This window comes from Camellia sinensis, chromosome 13 (genome assembly GCF_055761805.1).
Source record: "Camellia sinensis isolate YWXY chromosome 13, ASM5576180v1, whole genome shotgun sequence".
Taxonomy (NCBI): domain Eukaryota; kingdom Viridiplantae; phylum Streptophyta; class Magnoliopsida; order Ericales; family Theaceae; genus Camellia; species Camellia sinensis.
The window spans coordinates 55,199,258-55,211,322 of NC_138973.1; positions in this window are offsets into that span (position 1 = coordinate 55,199,258).

The following is a 12,065-nucleotide window of genomic DNA, read 5'->3' on the forward strand; positions in this document are numbered from 1 at the left end:
GATGCAAAGATGCACTTTTAAAAGCATTTTCAGAATTTTCAGAAAACAGAGTCCCGCTCGAGCGCAGGTTTCCCCGCTCGGGCGGACATGCAACAAGGTTACACGCTCGAGCGTCAAATACCTCGCTCGAGCGTACTGTAAAAGTGTTGGATGGGTGAAATCTCCGCTCGACGAACGCTCAACGCCCGCTCGAGCTTGAGACACATGCCTCCGCTCGAGCGCCCATTTCTCCGCTCGAGGGGACTGTAAAACAGTGCAAGATGCTAGATGCTCGGATTCCACGCTCGAGCGGCACTAGCCCCCGCTCGAGCGGAAGTGCAGAATCTGGAAAACCCAGATTGCACCTTCAAGCCAAAAACCAAGTTTTGATGCTCCAAATCCGATCCTCTTGGGTTACTTTTCTGGAAAACATTTGTAACCACATAGAATAACATAAATCAAACCTCAATTTGTAAAATCAAGGCCCAAGGGTGTTTAATTCAAACCCAATATCAAACCAATCTTCATGACAACAATTCAAATGAACGCGCATGAGCTTAAATCATTTTCAAAGCTTTAATGCTGTTTCAAAAGAGCTCAAACCTTCAAAAACAAGATGAACTCACGGAGTATGATCGAAAGATGGACATGCATGTGAGGAATTATGAACTTACAACCTCAAAACTCAAGAATGGTAACATGCATGCAACAATCAAGCTACAATTCAACATGTAAGAGCCATAACTGGGCTCAAGGCTACAATTTGCTATAAATCATGCAAGAATCACTTAAACTCAAGAACAAAAGGGTAGTTACTCTACCTTAGGTCGTCAATGCAAAACTAGAAGCTCCAATTAGCAAGCTATACTTCAATTACCAAGCAATTCTTCAAGTTCCAAGCAATTCAAGATGAATTCACTCTAACTCCTTATTTCTCCTCTTCTAGTCGGCTACACACTCAAGAGAAATGGCTGAGCAAATGTGGTGTAGGGCAAAACTAAGTCTTAGACAAGGTTTATCAATGTGGCCCACTAGGATGGCAATTTGGTAATTAAGCCTAACTCTTTAATTAGCTTATTTTAATCTAATTTAATCACACTAAATCAGATTTCAGATAAATACACCATAAAATCACATTAATTATGAGGGTCGAGAAACAACAATCAATTCCCGGTTCGGCCGCCGATAAGGCCTTCAATTAGCAGTTTAAACATAAAACATGAACAGATCAAATAAGCAATCAAACAGATAGACTACAGATTAACATACATACTCAGTCAATTCAGTTCCAGTTTTCAGTCAGTCAGTTCCGTAGTTCATTCAGTTCAATTATCAGTCATAATCAGTCTCGGTTAACAATAATTAGCAATTAATCAATCATAAATCGGTAACCAGTATGAGGGTTGTTACATTGATGAATTTCAGTCATGGCTGTCAATGCCTCCTTTGGCCCTAAACATTCCAATAACAACCCATCTGCTCCCCTTTTGTAAAGAGCATTACCATACTCTATGTATTGCATAGATTGTAATTTGATCTTTCTGCTGGCTTTCAAAGATGGGCTAGTTAGGTACAGCATTATTGGATGCCTCCAATCTTGATCTTGTAAGTCATTATGATTGATTTCTAACACCACATTCCTTTTAGTTAAAGGCAATATTAATTTTTGATATGTTGCTTGACTTATGTTCATTTGAGTGCCATCCTTTCTCCTGAAATTCGAAACTTTCTAAGCTACATCATTGACTTTGTTATTCATGAATCTTGGGATATAAGTCACGCTTGCTATTTGAAATTGAGAAAGCAAATGTCACACAACAACATAGTATGGCAACATGCTTACACTTTGATATTTGAAAATTTCTTTCACTTGGTTGACCACCAATTGAGAATCTCCAAATTTATCAACCGCAAGAGCTTGTAATCCAATAAGCATTTCCAATCCCATTATTAAAGCATCATATTCAACTTGATTATTGGAACAAGTAATTTCATCGACTCTGAAACCATGTGTGGTTTCTACCCCTTGTGGTGACTTAATCACCACACCAATTCCAGTTATACCATTGGCTTTTGATCCATCAAACCACATTTGCCATGGCTCAATATTAACCATACCAAGATCTATTATCTCTTGGCTTTCTGTCTGACATGGATGGTCTGCCAAGAAATTAGCTAAAACTTGTCCTTTTACTGTTTTGTGAAAGACATATTCTAGATGAAATTATGATAAAGCTAGTATCCATTTACCAATTCTCCCTCTCAACATAGGTCTAGATAATATACTTAACCAAATCTGTGATTGCAATTACCAAGACAGTTGTAGACAAAACATAGTATTTTAGTTTCATTGCAGCAAAATACAATGCAAGACACAGCTTTTCTACAGCTGAATATTTACATTCATAAGAATTTAAAAACCTACTAAGATAATAAACTGCTTGCTCCTTGCCTTCTAGATTGTCCTGAGCTAAAAACACTCCCAATGAATCTTCTGTTGCAACAATGTACAACTTCAAGGGCTTATTACTCTTTGGTGGCATCAGCACTAGAGGCTTGGCCAAGTAGGCTTTAATTCCTTCGAAAGCAATTTGATGTTCTGCTGTCCACACAAACTCCTCTTCATCTTTCAACCTTAATAAGGAAGAAAGTACTTTAGTTTTCCCTGCAGTGTTAGAAATAAATCTTTGAAGAAACTTAACCTGTCCAATGAACTTTTGTACTTCTTTCTTACTTGATGGAGGCTTGGCCTCAATGATGGCTTTGGCTTTATTCTGATCAATTTGTATTCCCTTCTTGTGTACTACATAGCCCAAGAAGTTTCTAGCTGATACACCAAAAGCACATTTGAGAGGATTGAGCTTCAACTTGAACTTGAACTTTCTCATTCTTTCAAAAGTTGTTTTTAAGTGAACCAAATGTTCCTCCATGGACTGGGATTTTACTACAATGTCATCAATATAACACTCTAAATACCCTCCAATGAGATCATGAAAGATAGTGTTCATTGCCCTTTGATATGTAGCCCTAGCATTCTTTAGGCCAAATGGCATTTTAACCCATTCGAAGGTGCCAATGTTCCCAGGACATTTGAATGGTGTCTTATGGACATCCTCCTCTGTAATGCAAATTTGGTTGTAACCAGAATGCCCATCCATCATAGATAAAATCTTGTACCCTGTTGAACTATCCACTAATAAGTTTACTATGGGCATGGGGTACTCATCTTTTGGAGTTGTTAAATTCAGGTTTCTAAAATTGATGCATACCCTCATTTTACCGTTCTTTTTAACCACAGGTACAATATTGGATAGCCATTCAACATATCTGGCTATTCTAATAAAGTCTGCCTTAAGGAGCCTTAGAATTTCCTCTTTGACCTTCTGAATCACTTCAGGACTCATCCTTCTTAGCTTCTGCTTGTATGGCTTGAAATTAGGCTTCATAGGGAGCCTATGTTCCACTAGTGACCTATCCAATCCTAGTAGTTTATTATAAGACCATGCTAAACAATCTTTATATCTCTTTAAGACCATTAATAACCGGTCCCTGTCAAGAGCACTCAACCAAGCACTGATGTAAGTGGGTTGCTGTACAGAACCTTCCCTTAAATTAACTTCTTCCATGGGGTCTTGTATTTGAGAACTCACTAATGCTTCTCTTTTGATTTCTTCTGCCCTCGAAGCAATTTCTTTACTTTGTTCTGCTCCCACTTTCTTTGATTCAACATCTTTGCCTTCTTCCTCATAGACAAAGTCTGTCTATAAGGCTTCTTCTTCCTGTATTTCCTGGACTTTTGTTTCAATGTCCAATGCACAGTATTTATCAAAGGTCAAAGGCCTGACCTGTTGTTGTTCCTACTTACAGCCAACTACCATGGCTTCTTTCTTTTGTTCCTGAACTTTTTGGACTATTAATTTTAAGTCCAATGCTGAAAACTTAACTAAAGCCAAGGGTCTAGCTTCTTGGGTTTCATCTTCTTGCCTACAATCAGGCATGGTTATCATCTTTGATGACGAATTCTTCATCAACACTCTCTTGTACCAAGTGCTTCAGGTGTGCTACTTCCTCATCAGCCATCACTACGGCTGAACCACTAGGTTTTCTCAATATACTGAGTGGTGTCACCCCTTCAGTATACAACTTGGCTTTTGTAAAGTTAGCATAAGCGACAAAGAGTTGAGGGTCTGCATTGATCTCCTCTATCTCTCTATTGCACAAGGCCATCATTATCTTCTGATGTTGAGAGAAAGGCACACATTTGTTGGTGTGAATACAATCCCTACCAAGTAAAGCATTGTACTTAGCATTACTATCAATAACAAAGAATGCCGTCATGCAATCTCTAGTTTCCACAATCAGGTTGATCGGCAAAATACCCTGAGCCATCTGCTTATCCCCAACAAAACTAGCAATGGTTGTACTGGTTGGGATTAATCTGGAGTTCCTCTTTCCCAGTTTCTTTAAAGAGGATTTTGGAAGCAAGTTCACTACTGCCCTATTATCCACCAATACCCTATTCATCTATATCCCATCAAAAAAAGCCTTGATATACAAGGGCTTCACATGTTATGTCATAGATGTTGTAGGATACTCAAAAGGATATGAGAGATTAATACTCACTTCCTCACTCTCGTCCTCAGTTTCCATCGGTGTGGCCACTTCAGATTCATCTTGAACCATGCTAACCTGTGAATCTTCGCTAGAAACTGGAATAGGGTCAATCTCTTGACCTTTTTGGTTTCCATCTTCAGCCTGGAACTCCTATGGTAATATATGCACCATATTCACTAACACTGGAGGAAACGAGCCAAATTGAACTACTGGTTGCACTTGTGTTTTTTTCCAAGCTAACTTGTTCAGTTATTTCAGAAACATCTTCCATGCTGCATTCTAGTACTTCAGTACTAGTGACTTCCTTCGAATGGTCTATTCTTGCTGGTTTTTCGATCAAAAATGTATGTTCAGCCATGAAGGCTTCAAACATCTCCTCATCAACCATTTCTTTCTTTTGGCCTAGGTCAACTTTTCCTTCTGTCTCACTGTCGCTTTCTATTAAGGCCTTTTCAAGACCTGCTTAGCTAGATCTTTCCTTGGCTTTCAGTTTAGAGTGAACTTTAGCCAACTACTCTTTGCTGAAACTTTTTTTGTTCTGAGAAGTCAATTTTGGACTATGATCCAATTTTGGATTTCTCTTTCCTCTGTCTGGCTTTTTGGCTAGGCCAATAAAGAACTCTCTCCACTTTCCTTTAGATCCTTTTGGTACTGAGTGTACCTTCGCTGGATCTCCCTCATTTGAGACCTAGAAATTACTGATACCATATTTGGTTCCTTTGTTTTTGGGTGCTTTAGTAACACCCAATTATTTGGAGCCACTAAGGGAGGTTTAATCATTCTACCCTAGTCTCCAATAACACTTCTTGGGGTAGGCATTTCCTTAGGCTTGTTCTGCATGACAAACCAATCCGAAACCCCAAGTATCCATGAACTCACTAGTTCAGTTGCTGAATTAGCTCTTTCTGCCTTCAAAGCCAGCTTCGCAGTTATCTGTGGAGGCCACTGTTTGGCCCTGATGCCCTATCTTGAGCCTAATTCAAGCCTTCTGTCAGGGTAGTTACCTTCCATCTTGTTTGAGGCTGATCTAGGAGGCCAATCTCTAGCTCTGATTCCATAACTTGAGCCCACTTCAGCCCTCCTCTCAGGATGTTTGCCTTCCATCATATAGTAGTTGGGTGGTCTGAATTCTTGGAGAGGTCTCTTACCCTTGGAGTGCACTCTAACGGCTGGTGGTCCAACCAAGAATGGCTGTTGTCTGGGACCAGTTGGGTATGGCCTCTTATTGTAAGTACTGGTTGGTTAGGGCATCTCTGCACATCTTTATAATACTGTTTTCCATCAATTGGGAGACCTTTCAACCATTTGTAACTTAACCTGCATCTGGGACACATCCTTTGCATAATAGTTGCCTCTAGAGAGTCATCATCTAGCGTCTCCGCACTAGAGTCCTCCTTTTGGTCCACAAAGCTCTGTCCATCTACTGGTGAACTTCTGATATCTTTCTTGGAAACAGTCTGACTGGCAACATGCATCCGCACATTAACCTCCTCCAATTCCTTCAAGGATAGGTTTTGGAAGTCAGGCACACCAACATTGGCTGTAATTTTCCCAATCTCTGGGAATAGGTTAGTGTCAATCCCCATAGCTTTCTCTACTTTGGCTGGGAACTTTAAACTTCCCTTTCGAATCTGTTCTTAGATCCTATCCCGAAAAACAGTACAATTTTTAGTTGAGTGAGACCAAGAATTGTGCCATTTACAATACATTTTCCCTTTACGTTCTTCTGGAGAAGGAATTTTAACCCCCTTTGGTAACTTTAGGAAATTTGCTACAAGCAAATGATCAAAAATGACATCTGCCTTTGTTAAATCGAAAGAGTATTTCCTATGAAGGTCTTTCTTTTTAAACTGCTAATTTATTGTAGTATCCTTATGAATTAATGCCTCACAGGTCGTAGGCTCTTTCCCTACGATCTTTGCTGCATCAATCTCGTAATTAGGGTCTCTATAATAAGTCTTATATGATGCATTACTTCGATCTTATTCTTCCTCAAATAATGATTCATATCTAGACAACTTATAGGATCATTCCGCTAAGTCTCGAAACTCAGTTGAGTCGAACTTCTTTTGAAGCCTAAACTCTAAACCATTTTGACCAATCTCACAAATTCAGGCTCTGGTAGAATGGCCCTACATTTGTTTCGTGCTCTTTTGAATCTAGCAATAAATTGAATAGCCTTCTCATCAGGCCTTTGACTCAACCTTGCCAAGTCTGCCATGGAAACTTCTAGCTCCATTTGGAAGAATTGGGCATGAAACGCCTCCTCCATTTGCTGCCAAGTTTGGATAGAACCAGATATAAGGCTAATATACCATACAAAAGCTGCCCCAGTTAGAGAATTTGAAAAAAGTCTTAACTTCATGTAATCATTATTGATAAATTCCCCACATTGGGCAACGAACCTAGCAATGTGTTCCACTATTGATTGGTTTCCATTTCCATAAAAAAGAGCAAAGTGTAGTATTCTAAACACCCTTGGGTATTCATGCACCCTATCCACCCATTCTAGGTATGGCTTTCTATACACAGGAGTTTAAACCCCTCGAGCCATAGGTCCACATATTTCTCTGACAATATCAGCAATTTGGTCCCTATGAACCATTTTTGGTGCTTGTTGGACTACCACTGGAGAAACAAACACAGGATTTGGTGGAAAATCTTGTGCCTGAGATCTTCTTGGTCCATAGGGAGGTATATTTGGGACTGGTTGTCCCTGTGGTACTAGCTACTGTTGAGGGTATGGTTGACCTCTCTGAACTTGTCCTGCGAAAGGACCTATGAAAGGTACTGTAATAAGAGGAACAGGTGTTGTTTCTCTCCTAGCTGCAGGAAACCCTTCCAACCCCCCGGGTGTGAATTCGAATAAGGGATTAGTGAAACCCCATATGCCAGGTATGGCTTCAAACATGGGATTTGGAAACATTCTCATGCCATTTTCTTGTGTTGGCCTAGATCCACCAATTTGTATGGCTTCGTTGTTAGGTAATAAGGCATTTTGATTTACCATAGACCTCGAAAGAGACTCATACCAAGATTGAGGTATGGGTGATGGTCTTTCATAATTTTGATTACTAGTCTGACCATTAGTATATCCAACTACTATCCTATGGCATCTATCAGGCCTCCCCATGGATTCATTGGTTGAGTAGATGGAACGATAGATGGTCTAATTCCATGGCCTCGTCCAATATCCAATATTTTGAACATGTGGTGCATGTTCTGAATTATTGGTTTGTTCGACCATAGGTTCTAATGAGATAGGTGCTTCCATAAGATGTGTTATCACATTATCCTCTGAATCATGTACCTTTACCTCTCCTTCCACACCTTCTTCCAAGCATCCATTTTCTCCTTATCTCATATGTCTAGCCATTTCAATTATTCCCATTAAGCGTGCCAAAAATATATGTTGGATTTTTTGGCTTTCGAAGGTTAATATTATAATTTTAAGCGTACCAGTAAGGATCTATCAGTCCTTATAGAAGATTAATTGTCAACAAATTATCAGACGATTATGTTTTAGTTCTTTCAGCCTCAATGAAGAGGACTTTTACTGGTGGATTTTTTAGGAGAATTTAGCAAATAACAACTAAATAAAGAATAATTTCAGAATTTCATTAAGTAAAATGAAAAACTTACAATGATCTGACCCAGCCTCGTAGAGGTTTATAGTAACAAGCTATTTGAAACTATTCATATGAATGAGGTGCAGTACAAGAATTTGAAGTACAGAAATGTAAAGTATTGTAAAAACTGGAAAATAAACAAAGTAAATAAAATTGATTTTTTGATCTGAGTCTGGGTCCTTCATTCTAGGGCCTTCGCTACTATTTACACTTTTCAATGATAACTATCGAAGTGGGCTTCTAACCGTCTAAATGTCCTTCCATGATTGATGAACATGCTTCCTCACAGTCAGTCCCACTACGCCACATTTGCAATTAAGTTTCCCTCCTGATTTTAAATTTGAACTTCGTGAGTAACCGTTAGGCCACATCACCTTATATCCCTCGATCGTTCCAGTGCTACGCAAACCCATTATTATCAATATGGGTTGACACATGTCTGACTATGGTTGGCAATTTATATTGATTCCCCAAATTGCCCTCTTCATGCCACGTGTTGAATTGTAATTGGTTTTTACAAATTATACAACCAACACATACTTGCTAAAATAATCCTAATAAGAATATTCATATTGACATTGTGAATGCTCCGTGATATGAATATTTGCATCGTTAATGTGAATGTTCACGCTGTAAAATATATGAATGTTCACATCACCAAGTTACTAAACGTTCAAAAAATATTTATAAGGATAGAATTATCTATAAAATATTTTAAATATGATAATTAAGATTTAATAAATCAAATGTCCATATAATAAGATTTATTAGAATATAAGAATATGTAATGAATTAATTCATATATAAATACTTGAAAAATAATTTCCTAATAAATTCTCCTTTTTAAAAAATTTTAATTATTTTTTAAAATTTATTTAATCAAAATACATCAAAAAGTAAAAAAATTATATAAATTGTTTTTAAAAAACCATTAAATATAATAAAATATGAAAACGTATTTAACTTTTATATTTTTTTTGTATTCAATAATTTTTTTAAAATATTTTGTAGAAATTTCACACTTTGTAAGTGTATTCAAATTAAATGAATTTAAAATTTTAAAAAAAATAATTAAAATGTTATAAAAAAATTAAAATAAAAAAGCGAGATTAAAAACTCAAAAAAAAAAAACTATTTTTTCTAATTTCAATGATTTATCCTTTACTATGATTTATATTGCAAAAGTTTCAAATCTAATTTTGGATATTAAGATTTTGTTTGATTTAGTTTTAATTTTTTTAATAAAAATTTTATAAAAATCTAAAACATAATTTAGTGAAAAAATGAAAAATATTAATCATTTTCATATAATTTTGAACAACTAATTTTTAAAAATTGAAAAATTAATTTTTTTTTAGTATCTATTTTTATTAAAGTTTTTGTTTTATGAAAAAAATTAAAAATTATTTCTAAAAAGTAAACCAATCATGGCTTAGGATACGGTGGGATTAATTAATAGAAATTTAAAATAAAAGAAAATAAAATAGGTAACCATTGCAAAAAAAAATTGTATCAATATAAAATAATTGTAAAGTGGTGAAAATACAAGCAATTTATGCATGCGCAAGAAAATTTTGTACTTCCATCACTTAACAATTATTTTGTGTTATTACTATTTATTTATTTATTTATTTTGCAATTGTCCCAAAAAAATATAAGGTAAATTATGTTTATTTATACATTAATACAATAAATATTAGTTAGTCGTAATTAAATTTATAAAATGCATGAAACACCAATAAATCCTAAATAGTAATCTTATAAATTGTTTTGTCCTCATTTTTTCCTTATGAATCCAAAGGTCCTATTCTAATGTGAATTACATATAGGACTAAATATAAATGGGCGTGTGTTATGTGTTGATGAACAAATGTGGATTTCTCATAATGTTAAAATTACTCAACATAACACTTCAAAAAAACTAGTTAGTATATTTTTCTCAAACGTAACACAATAATATAACACTCAAAAAATGTAACACTTCAATTTAACACACTGAAAAACTCCCTACGTTGTGTTTGGTTGGGAGATTTGAGAAGGAATTTAGAAAGGTTTGTGAAACTAAATAAAATATAGATATGTTTTATTCACATTTCACCTACCTTTTCCATTTCCTTTTCCAAATCCCTCCTCAAATCCTCCAACCAAACACAACATTAATGTATTTTTTGAAAATGAAACAATGTACCATTCCAGAAAAATTTATTAGTATACTTTTTCCAAACGTAACACTACAATCACTATAACACACTAAAAACCTCTTTAGTGGACTTTTCCCAAACGTAACACACTAAAAAAACTCCTTAATGTACTTTTCTCAAATGTAACAACGCAACATTCTAAAAAAAAACTCCTTAATGTATTTTTTTAAATATAACACTCCAATCAATGCATTCTAATATAACACTCCAATGTAATACCAGAAAATCACACTAACAGAAATGTAAATTTTTACGGTCAACAACCTACACTTCAACCACCAATCCTCCTAAAAAGAATCTTCACGCCTCATATTTCCATTCCCATCCAATAAATGAATCAGAAAATTAGAAAAATGAATTACAAAAAGACATTCACTTAAACTCAAATGGCACCCATAGCAATCCCAATTTTGACCTGACTCTTGTCGTATTCCAAACTCAGGTCCGTATGGTTTGAATGGTTATTCATATCTTGTTTCCCTTGTCTCCCCTCTATTTTGGTTATTGGGTTGTAATTGTGTATTTGGAACAGGTTGGTTACTTATTTTTCCAAACCTGTGATGCCCAGATTTTGGCTCTTCCTCTCGAGCGAGCATTCTTACACTCGAGCGGGCTTCACAAATTTTGCCTCTCCACTCGAGTGGCCATTCTTGCGCTCGAGCGGGATTTATCAACTCTTAGTATTTTTGCAAATCTGCAAATACTGGGATAATGCATTGGACGCTCAAGCGTCCAATCTCACACTCAAGCAGAGTCCTTCGTCTGTAAAACTTCTGGAAGTGTGTATCCCACACTCGAGTGCCACTTTTCACGCTCGAGCGAAACTTTGTGTCTGACGCTCGAGCATCGCTTTCCACACTCGAGCAAACTACGTGTATAACAGTCCGTGAAGATGACATTTTTGTTCACTTTTTCATTCCTCTCTCTCTCTCTATCTATCTAAAACTTTTCAAAAACAAAATCTTGAGTTTCTCTCTCTAAAACTCACATTCTCTCTTCTATTTCATCTAGATCCGTTGATCTCTTCATCCTAGTGCCTTTGATAAAAAGGTAGAGCGCTTCAAGATCTTTATTTTGATCCGAATAGAAGTGAGTTTTGGTGCTCTTGGAGTTTCACTCTTGTTTGGCTCGTCTTCTCTCTTTGATGTAGGGATTTTCTACACTTTGTTATGGTTTTTAACTTAGTTATTTGTATATTGTGTAACAATTGTGGTCTTGGGGGTATTATGGACGAACCTAGGGTTTGGGATATAAAATGAAAAAAAGAGTTTTTGAGGAATATGGAATAAGTGGGTTTGGGGTTTGAATATGAGACCATATTATGTTAAAATGGTTGATTTTGGTACATGGGTTAATAGTTGAAAAAAAGAGAAAAACTTGCCTTAATGGGATAAAAATGTTATTTTGGATAAATAGTTGGAATTGACATTGGAAATGTAAAATTTGATGATTAGTGATATAAATGATGGGATTTTATATGTATTATCTCATACCTTTGCAAATTTTCAAATAAACTATATGTCCTGAGATTGTATATCTGTTTAGAAATAACTCTGTTGAGCTATCGGTGGAGGATAGTCATGATTGTTGTAAAAATTGCATAAAGATTAGGTAAATTGAAACTAATCTCTTGTTGGTTGTC